Source organism: Stenella coeruleoalba (assembly GCF_951394435.1).
Source record: "Stenella coeruleoalba genome assembly, chromosome: 14".
Classification (NCBI taxonomy): domain Eukaryota; kingdom Metazoa; phylum Chordata; class Mammalia; order Artiodactyla; family Delphinidae; genus Stenella; species Stenella coeruleoalba.
The window spans coordinates 82,779,815-82,791,092 of NC_137160.1; the positions used below are offsets into that span (position 1 = coordinate 82,779,815).

An 11,278-nucleotide genomic window follows, 5' to 3' on the forward strand; every position below is an offset into this window, starting at 1 on the left:
TCCTGTGTTGCAGGAAGGGCAGGAAGGGCAAATGACCTTATGAAACATCAAACTTTTTGGAGAAGCAGAACAGGTTGCTTTTCATTAACCTCTGTCATGTCTGCTCCTTCCCTATCATCTCAGTCCCCCCATCCTTCTTCCTTTGAGCAGGGCTTCTGGGATCAAGAGCTTGGATGATGGGGTAGTTCTATGCTGTTTGGGTCTTCCCAGCATCTACGTGCCCTCCTTTTGGCATTGGCACCTGGATTTCCTTTGCTGACTGATCCATCCCCGAAGTTGGACCATCTCTGAGGTTTGGGAGGATCTGGCTCTAGGAATGGACATCTGGCAGATCAGATCGTTTCATCCCTGTGGCCACTGTGACTGGGTCAGGTGGGCACAGGACTCAAGGGACTGATGACTCCATTTGGGTTGCTCTAACAAAATACCATGGACTGGGTGGCTTATAAACAACAGGTTATTTCTGTGATTATTTCTCACAGTTCTGGAGGCTGGGACATCCAAGATCAAGGTGCCAAGCAGAATCACTAGTGAGTGGCCACTTCCTGTTGTCTGCTCTCTGCGTCCTCACATGGCTGAAGGGAAGGGAGCTCTCCGGAGTCTCTTTTGTTTTATTTTATCTGAGGCATCAGTGGTTTAATGGATGGGGGAGCTTACATGTCTGAAGCAAGTTCCCGGAGCGATGCCCCACCACGTGCAGCACACGGCAGGCAGGACTTGGTGGCAGTCTTCACTCTCAAGGGGAAGGGGAGATGACAAATTATAGGGGAATTGACGTCAGGTGGGCTCATTTGCTACCAGGGAAACCAGTGGAGGGGTACGCCCTTCACTGCCCCTTTGATAAGCTGTCACTATCTGGGACCTGGGGCAAGTACCGAGGGAAGGTCAGTCATGTGAGTAGGCTGTAGGTGAAGCAGGCCCTTGTCGGGGTCTCTTTTATAAGGGCACTAATCCCATCATGAAGGCACCACGTTCATGACCTAATCAGCTTCCAAGGGCCCCACCTCTTAGTACTATCATATTGGGAGTTAGGATTTCAACGTACCGTTTTGGGGGGACACAAACATTTGATCTATGGCAGATACCAACCTGAGTTGTTTGCTAGAACCACTGGAAAAGATAGTCTTTCTTCTGGGATTGCTAAACTAGTAGTAAATTTGGGAAGTATTTGGAGAGTATGACAAAAGCGTAGGGAAGAAGACAAAACATGAAAAGAGATAGTTTCTTTTTTAAAGACTTTTTTTTTTTTTTAATTTTTGGCCCCGCTGCCCAGCATGTGGGGTCATAGTTTCCCGACCAGGGTTCGAACCTGTGCCCCCTGAACTGGAAGTGCAGAGTCCTAATCACTGGACTGCCAGGGAAGTCCCCTAAAAAACTTTTAAATCTGAAATAATTTCAAACTTACAGAAAAGCTACAAGAATAGTACAAAGTAACTCCCCTATGTGTACCCAGAATTATCAAGCATAAGCACTTTTCACTTTTGCTTTATAATTTTCTGAGAGAAGTAGATTTTAAAAAAAATTGTATTGAAGTATAGTTGATTTACAATGTCATGTTAATTTCTGCTGTACAGCAAAGTGACTCAGTTATACATACATATATTATTTTTCATATTATTTTCCATTCTGGTTTATCACAGGATATTGAGTATTGTTCCCTGTGCTATAGAGTAGGACCTTGTTGTTTATCCATCCTGTATATGCTAGTTTGCATCTGCTAATCCCAGGCTCCCAATCCTTTGAGAGATATAGATTCTTTTTTTTTTTTAATATATTTATTTATTTATTTATTTATGGCTGTGTTGGGTGTTTGTTGCTGCATGCAGGCTTTTCTCTAGTTGCGGTGAGCAGGGGCTACTCTTCGTTGCGGTGCCTGGGCTTCTCATTGTGGTGGATTTTCTTGTTGCGGAGCATGGGCTCTAGGTGCGCAGGCTTCAGTAGTTGTGGCATGTGGGCTCAGTAGCTGTGGCTCGCGGTCTCTAAAGCGCAGGCTCAGTAGCTACTCTGCGGCATGTGGGATCTTCTTGGGCCAGGGCTCGAACCCGTGTCCCCTGCACTGGCTGGCGGATTCTTAACCACTGCGCCACCAGGGAAGCCCCTGAGAGAGGTAGATTCTTGAGTATGTTATTTTATCTCTAGAATCCAGCTATTCCTGAAACTGGAATCCAATCCTGGATTCTTAAAATTTTTTCATTAAAAAAATTTTTTTTTTCTCTAGCTCTCTGTCTCTCTGCACTGGGAGCAGCTCTCCTGCCACAGCTCTTCATCCCCTGAAAATGTACATTTGCACGTTTGTCTCCACCTCCTTCTAGGTCAGGAGAACCTCTAAGCTACTGAGCCCGTCGCTGTCTGCAGTGGTGCTGAAATGAACAGAGATGCTGACAGATGAGAGCCTCAGCAGCTTGGCAGCCCCATGTCCCCTGACGTTGCTTACTCTTAGCAGCAGCTTCCAAAACAGTGCCCCCCAGCTTTCTTTTTTAACTTTTTATTTTATGTTGGAGCATAGTTGATTAACAATGTTGTGTTAGTTTCAGGTGTATGGCAAAGTGATTCTGTTATTCTTTTTTTTTTTGCAAAGATGGTACAAGAATCCCCATTTACTCTTTTATTTATTTTGATTTTTGGCTGCACAGCACGGCACGTGGGATCTCAATTCCCTGACCAGGGATTGAACCCGTGCCCCCTACGGTGGAAGCACAGAGTCTTAACCACTGGACCGCCAGGGAAATCCCCGATTCAGTTATACATATACATTGCAGTGCCATTTCAAGGGACATCAACACAGCAGCCAAGTTTGTTGGACCTGAGGCTGTCACAGTAGGTGGCTGGCTCTGGGGTTGGAATCAGGACTGTGTTTGGGAGCCTCATCATTGGTTATGCCAGGAGCTCTTCTCAGAAGCAACAGCTCTTCTACACCACTCTGGCCTTTGCCCTCTCAGAGGCGATGGGGACCTTTTGCCTGATGGTGGCCTTTCTCATCCTCTTTACCTTGTGAAGGAGCTGTCTCCACCTCTTATAGTTCTTTCTCCTGTGTTTCTCTGCCCTGTATGTTCCTTTTCCTATACCTCCCCAGGCAGCCTAGGGAAATTGGTTGGCTCAGGGTTTGACAGACAAATAGAGAACACAGAGAAAAGACAAATACTGTATTAATTTAAAAATATGTTTTTTTCTAAACCAGTTTAAACATCAAAGATCCAAGCGAAAGTTACCATCTTGCCCTTGAGAAAATAATTCTCAAAGGCTATCCATTCTTCCAGAGAGAAAGGTGACAAATACAAGCTCTCTTTTCAGAAAAGAATAAATGTTTTCAATTTAGACCAGAGCTAACAGATGAAAAATGTATTAGTTTTGAAGATAGTTCATGTAGCTTGGGAATACACTGAGCCCAGTTCACTGGTCAGTCCTCGTCCATGTGTGTCTCGATCCACTGGTATGTTGAAATCAGTTTCTATTTCTTATTTATTTACTTTTTTTGGCCACACCACATGACTTGTGGGATTTTAGTTCCCCGACCAGGGATTGAACCCGTGCCCCCTGCAGTGAAAGCGAGGAGTCCTAACCACTGGACCACCAGGGAATTCCCTGAATTCAGTTTCATGTATGGCGTGTGTCTGGTCATTTATTGCTAATATGGAAGTATTAGAGTTTAAAGTTTTATTTACTTAAGCAGATGAGACAGATTGAAGGTTAGTCCTATGTTTCTCTTTGGACTGGGCCTTGTTCTAAGAGCTCCAAAATGCCTTCTTGAGGGGGAAAGAAAGGAATCAAACAACAGCCCATTTAATCTACCATAGTCCATGGCCACCTACCTTATGTGTGTATTGTAATTAGTTGTGAAAATCACAAATTATTATAATGATTTACATCCTTGCGGTCATTTGGAGATGTCATCAAAATGTAGATTTGTTTATGAGATTGTGCTCTGCAAGGGCATAAAATCATTGGGTATATCACAGTGGGGGGAAAATGTTAGGAAACGTTGGGTAGAATAGGTCTTAACAAACCCCTGTAAGGGCTGCACTAGCCCTAACCCTATGTGTCCATCAGAACTAATTTGAAAATGACACTCCAGTTCAAACCGGCCTGAGCAAAAATGGGAATGTGTTGACTTTTATCCAGAAAAGTTGAGGGTTAAGGCTGACCTCAGATGTGGCTGGAATCAGGGGTCAAACATTCTCTATCTCTCCAATCTGCTCTCCATATTGACTTTATTCCCAAACCACAGTGGGGTGGGACTTCCCTGGTGGTCCAGTGGTTAAGATGCTGTGCTCCCAACGCAGGGGGCCTGGGTTAGATCCATGACCAGGGAACTAAGACCCGATGCAGCCAAATAAAAAAATAAGTAAACAAACAAAAAACAAACAAACAAAAAACCCCACATGGTGGCAAGATCGCTGCCGGCAGCTCTAGTGTGAATCCTCTGAGACTCAAGTCCAGTGGGAAAGAGAGAGCCTCTTTTCTAGAAGCTCCTTCAAAAGTGTGCTGGGATTCACTCTGATTGATCTACCCTTGAATCAATTAATCGCTGTTACCAGCAGGGCACCATGTGCTGATTGCCTTAGACCTGGGTCACAGGCTCCACCTCTGAATGGGGGGGTTGTGACGGTTCGACCGACCACATGGGTTGAGTGTGGGGAGGAGATGAACACTTCCAAGACAAGATGGACCTTTTACAGAGAGGAGATGCTAGAAAGACAGTCAACAAATACCCACTCTGCCCAAGTGACCATCTTGAAAATGCCCAGAAAGAACCAGATGAAAGAAAATGTCTGGCTAAGGTCCAAGCCAGCCCCAAGAGTGGAAAAATAAAACCCATGATTTCCTGAGAAAATAGATGATGTCATGACAAAGCATCAGGTGTGGTAAGAAGTCACTTCCCATTCAGGGAGCCCAGGGCAAACGCTTTCATTCTCTTTGACAGAAGTCTTCTCGAGGCAGTAGATAGATGGGCCCCAGGTTAGATATTTACAACTGGCCTCCCGCTTACTTTTCATGAGGCAGAAAAAAGTGGGCTTCAGGCCGGATACTTACAACTAGACTTCTGTTTGCATTTTCTGAGACAATTTAGCCAGGGGGGACAACACAAGATGATTGGTGAGAAGGAAGACAAAAGACCCCGTAAAACTGCCCCTTTATAAAGGATTTAAACTTCCCCAAAGGGCACATCTCTCTCCGAGTTCGCCCGTGCGTCTGACTTTCCGTGTGTACTTTGCTTTTCCAATAAACTTCTTACTTTTCTCTTTCCCTTCTGCCTCCTTGCCTGAATTCATTCTTGACAAGGCAGGCAAGAACTAGGGATCCAGGTCCTAGCTGCTGGCCCCTGTGGTCTAGTGGTTAGGACCCCCGGCCCAGGAACTAAGATCTTGCTTCCAGCTACTGCTCGCTGTTGCTTGATGCAAGCTGCTACTTACTGCTGTGTGCGCCAAAATCATTCTCAGAAAGTGAGTGACAACGTGCTCCTTCCTCTGTTCTTCATGTGAATGACAGGTCTCACATCACTTCCCCATTGTCTCTCAGCCAGGTCTCAACCTTTGTCTCCTTCCTTCACACATGCTTTGCTTGACCATGGGTTCCCCCCTTGTGTTAAAGGAAATGATACCAACCAGGGTTCTTGGCCTTCCCCAATCAATAGAAATTGATCAGAGGCCACACAAGAAATTCAGCCAAGTTTTTACTGGGGCTCCTGCAGCAGGGGGAAGCGGGAACAATGAACAGTTTCCCTTGTTTGCTCACTCCCTGAGTGGGAGATGAGCTTGTTTCTTATATGGGGTGAGGGTAGGGGTGTGTCCAGGGGTCTGGCTGGAGGGGTGGCTGAGGTTTTTTGCCCACCCCTTAGGTGGTGCTGAGGGCAGGGGGCATGTGCAGTGCCCTGCTTTGGCTCCCGGACACCCTGTTTCTGCTCCCAGCTCTTCAGAAGTGGCAGTTGGGATTTTTTTGGGTCTTTTTGTATCTTTTGTCCAGAATTTGCCCCAACTGTGCATACATGCAGTTATTTTTTAGTCCCTTATAGTTTCTTCTTTTTTTTTTTTAATGAGCACATTTTTTTAGAGAGCTTGTTTTATTTTAAAAAATTTATTATTTATTTATTTGGCTGCATTGGGTCTAAGTTGCTGTGTGCATACTTTCTCTAGTTGTGGCGAGCGGGGGCTACTCTTTGTGGCGGTGCGTGGGCTTCTCATTGCGGTGGCTTCTCTTGTCGTGGAGCACGGGCTCTAGTTGCTCCACGGCAGTGGGATCTTCCCAGACCAGGGCTCGAGCCCATGTCCCCTGCATTGGCAGGTGGATTCTTAACCACTGCACCACCAGGGAAGTCACTCCCTTATAGTTTCTTCCGTATTTTGTTGCTGGAGGAGAGGTTTGTCCAGGTGCAAGCACTGCAGCACTGCAGCAAAGAGTCCCAGGTCCCAGGCCTGTCTCCGAAATACCTGGCTTCCTGATAGTATCATTTAGGAATGCCTTGTGTAGTATTGATATAATAGAAAACCCTAGTGTATTAGTTTAAACAGTCTGGGGGTGGGGGGGGGCGGGGTAGGGATGGGGAGTGTTTGTCTTTCACAATAGGAAGCTCTGGAAGGAGGACGGTTAAGAGCTGGTATGGTCAGTCAACAATGCTCTCCAGAGCACAGGCTATATATGTTTCTAGTCCAAGGTTCTTAGCATATGCACCTGCATTCTCAGGCTTGCAAGATGGCTTATGTCATGTTTCAGTTGGAAAGAAGACAGAAAAGTCAAGGGTTTTTTTTTTTTTCTTTTGTTTTAAAATGAGGCCTTGCCTTTTTATTTGAGAAGTGTTAAGTGATTTTTTTTTTTTTTTAAATAGGGAATTTCCTGGCAGTCCAGCGGTCAGGACTTGCACTTTCATTGGGGGCCTGGATACAATCCCTGGTTGGGGAGCTAAGATCCTGTAAGCTGCGCGGCGTGGAAAAAAAAAAAAAAGCATGACTCTAATCCAATTATAAATAAACATGTGTCAAAGGCTTTATTTCACTTCTTAATTAATAAGGGAATTAGTAGATGTGAAAACCAATTCAAAGGAGAATTTTAAAAAGCATACACACAGGGCCTTCCCTGGTGGCGCAGTGGTTGAGAGTCCGCCTGCCGATGCAGGGGACATGGGTTCGTGCCCCAGTCCGGGAAGATCCCACATGCCGCGGAGCGGCTGGGCCCGTGAGCCAAGGCCGCTGAGCCTGCGCGTCCGGAGCCTGTGCTCCGCAACGGGAGAGGCCACAACAGTGAGAGGTCCGCGTACCGCAAAAACAAACAAACAAACAAATAAACCCCCACACATAGGCAGTCATATACACATACATAAGCAATCAGAAATGTTGAAATGGGGACTTCCCTGGTGGTGCAGTGGTTAAGAATCCACCTGCCAATGCAGGGGACATGGGTTCATAGTCCTGGTCTGGGAAGATCCCATATGCAGTGGAGTAACTAAGACCGTGCACCACAACTACTGAGCACTCTAGAGGCCGTGAGCCTAGAGCCCGTGCTCTGCAACAAGAGAAGCCACCACAATGAGAAGAAGCCTGCGCATCGCAACGAAGACCCAACACAGCCACAAATAAATAAATTTTAAAAAAGAAAAAAAATGCTGAAATGAATTTACAAATAGATGGAAAACTAGTCAACAGAGAAATAATCAATTACAGCTCCACCAGACACAAGTTATTTGCATCTCTATGGACAAGAGCAAACTGCATTACTATTGGTTTTCTACAACTTACAAAATTGTAAAATAGCTCAAAGACAATGAAAGATAACACTAAACAGAATGATAAATAGGACACCCAGTATTCTTTTTTGTCCATTTAAAAATCTTTCACAATGTTTCCCTAGAGAAGGGATGCCCTATCTCAGCATCCACCTACAGCTCATTGATCAGAACTGAATCACGTAGCCTCCTTCACTGCATGCGAGGTTGGGAAATCAAGTATCTTTAGCTGGACACACTGCTATCTCAAGCAAAACAGGATTCTGTTAGTAAGGAAGTCTGCCTCACCTATACACCCACTTGATGTGTTAAGGGCGCTAGTTTTTTTGGCTGCATTGGGTTTTTCTTGCTGTGCGCAAGCTTTCTCTAGTTACGGTGAGCGGGTGCTACTCTTTGTTGCAGTGCGCGGGCTTCTCATCGCGGTGGCTTCTCTTGTCGCAGAGCACAGGCTCTAAGCGCGCGGGCTTCAGTAGTTGTGGCGCGTGGGCTCTAGAGCACAGGCTCAGTAGTTGTGGCACACTGGCTTAGTTGCTCTGCGGCATGTGAGAACTTCCCGGACCAGGGCTCGAACCTGTGTCCCCTGCATTGGCAGGCGGATTCTTAACCACTGCGCCACCAGGGAAGTCCCTAGGGCAGTAGATTTTAAACTAATTTTTAGCACATGTATGAGGATGGCTGGAGTAAACATCTGTTGGTTTTGATACTTCAGCATCATTCCCTCTTCTGGTTATAGTGCCTCAAATTTCCTTTGGAATGTACCCCGTCTCCACTCTCCAAACCCAGCTCCAAAAATGGACACTTAACTCAGGGCTTGTCTAGTTATGGTGATTGATTTAGGAATGGACACGATTGGAAACAAGCCAATCAGATTCAACTTTTGGACTTTCATTGGAACAAAACTGTAACTTACTCTAGAAAAATAGTAATACTTAAGCCTGAAAGGTCTTTAGTCAATTTCCTGACAGTCCTAGGTCCTCAACTGGATTCCTGTATTCTTTGCAATAATTCCACTGCCTCTCGGGTTCTGTGGCTTCCTGATGAGAAACACCGTTATGTTTATTTAATGGGTCGTTCCTCCTTTTAGTACCTGATTGCTGACAGGTTGTGACGTGTGCGCTAGCGTGACCTGGAAGTGTAGCTCTGGGTTTGAATGCCAGCAATGTCAGGCAGAATCCACCGAGAAAACAGAACCCCATCTAAGTATTTAAAGCAGAGGAGAATTTCATTCGGGGGATTGGTAACACAGGGAATGGAACTGTTGAAAATCTAAACAGAGGTGGTGAGGCAACTCGGAGATTAGCAGCAGCAAGAAGCCATCAGTCACCACTGGTAGGCTAGAGACTAGATCCAGGGAGGGCACTATGTTACAGGAGCCCAGGGGCTGGGATCCCTAAACAATGCAGGGGGACAACCCGCTAGCTACCGCTAGAGAGGCTGCTCAAAGGGGTGGGGGTGGTCTCACTGCTGTTTCCCATTGGCTTAACCTAGATGGAAGCTCAGGAACAGGAAAGCCTGGGCATTCACTCATAGGGATCACCACCCGCTTCCGTACAAAGCAGGGCAGGAGAAGGGTGAGGAAAAGAGCTGAGGACACTGGGTCTACTCCACAGGACTGGCCACTCATCCATATTTCATCACATCTAAGATGCCGTTGGTTGTAAGATGCAGCATTATTTTATGCATCACTGAGAGAGAAGAATGCTGCCAAATTAAACTGTGCCCGATGCTAAGACTCCATCCATTGCAAAGCATCTTGATATTGTAACAGGGAAGAGCCAAATCTGACTACGTGTTGGAACTGTTTCTTTTACTTTAACCTTTGCTTTCCGCTGCTTTTGTTCACTAAAAGGATACTGTCTATACACAATGGGCTGCCTCAGGAAACCCTGCCCCTTTGCATGAATGTTAAACCAAAGAGCCTTTGTTCAGGGAAATATCCGGCCCCGGTCCACCTGTGGATGGCTGCAAAGAAAGAAGAAATGAACACATTCCCTCCTCAGGCTGGCCATTCCGGGGGACATTTGCAAATCTTATGTCCTTTTCATTTTACTTCCTCATCTCCTCCCCCCTCTCTGTTCTATAAAATAAACTGGCATCCAAACCCCAATAAGACAGTTATTTTGAGACAGTAGTCTGCTGTCTTCTCGGTCTGCCAAAGTCGTATTCCCTGCCTCAACACCTCCGATTTATTGGCCTGTCGTGTGGCGAGCGGAGCGAGCTTGGACTCAGTGACAGTATGAGAGATGTGAAAATGTGAAAAATGTGTGTCTTAAGATCAGTAACATGCTATTAGCTGTGTGATCTTACGAACAGGTGAACTTAATTCATCCCACCTTTGAGCTTCCATTTTACCATCCCCCTGGGAATTACAGACAATCCTTACTTTGTAGGGATTTTGTAACTAAGACCGGTAAGTTCAGTGAGATTGGGGGTTTTGTCTCTTGTTCACTGTATTCCCCAGTGCCTAGCACAGTGCGTGGCACATAGTAAGAACCCAGGAAAGTTTTGTGAAATGAATCCACCTGGACTCTATCCCCAAATGAGCAGGTTCTTGACACATAGTGGGAGGTGAGTATCCATAAATGGAAGATATTATTACTGGAATCAGATAGGCTCTGGAAGACCTTCTTTCACGAATGTCATTTAGAATTGACTCTCTTTTGTGAGAGGGGGGAAACCCCCTCTTTTACTTAAGAAAGATGTTGACTTAAAAAAATGCACGACGTGAGAGTTGTGAGTTAAGTTTTATTTGGGGCAAAATGAGGACTTTAGCCCGGGAGACAGCGTTTCAGATAGCTCTGAGAAACTGCTCGAGAAGGTAAGGGGGGGAGCCAGGTTATACAGAAGTTTTGTAACAAAGGGCAGGTAGTCTGAACATCAAAAGATTATTGTTAATTAAAGAAAACCAGATATGTCAAGTTTAGGAATTTAGCGCTTTTCTCTGTATGGGAAGATGCAAGAGTCTGGGCTCACTGAAATCACTCCTTTGATATGCACCTCAGCTATCTGGGGCCAGTATCCTGTGTTTTCACATCCTGAGTTTCCTCAGCGCTCACCTAGGGAGTGGCTGCAGACTGATGGCCGCTAGACAGCAGGTAGGCAGGTGTTCTTTTGCTTCCTGAGTTCCCTCAGGGTTCACCAGCTCACCGTCTGGTGGTGGCTGCAATCGCTGATGACTGTGACAGCCTTTCTTTGCTGATGTGACAGGCAATATTCCATTTATCATCAGGTTTTCACACATGGTGTGTCTTAGTTTTGCTTCCATTTAGTTGTTTCATTTTGGGAAAAACCCTTCATATCCATCCTCAGCCTGAGTCCCATTTGTGAAATGGGAATAACACTACAACACTTGTAGAGCTATGAGAGTTAGGGAAACGGTGACCAAAAAGAGCTTTGTAGATGGTGGAGGTTGTTCTTTTCTATTTTGCTTTATCCTCCACTCATATCTGCCTCATTCCCCTCCTTCCTTTGCAAACTTCTCTGCCACCACCACTACCACCCTTAAATTTTCTGCTCAAAACTGCACACGAAGACATCCGGCATAATCTGCACCGGAGACTGTGG

General features: G+C 45.7%; 1 pseudogene across 1 annotated transcript; it reads left to right on the forward strand.

The window, feature by feature from the left end:
* The first annotated feature begins 2,276 nt into the window (after positions 1–2,276).
* On the forward strand, positions 2,277–2,995 carry LOC307197299 (ATP synthase F(0) complex subunit C2, mitochondrial-like; annotated as a pseudogene). Its single transcript has 2 exons — positions 2,277–2,457; positions 2,741–2,995. The product of its transcript is annotated as an ATP synthase F(0) complex subunit C2, mitochondrial-like (transcript).
* Positions 2,996–11,278: the final 8,283 nt, after the last annotated feature.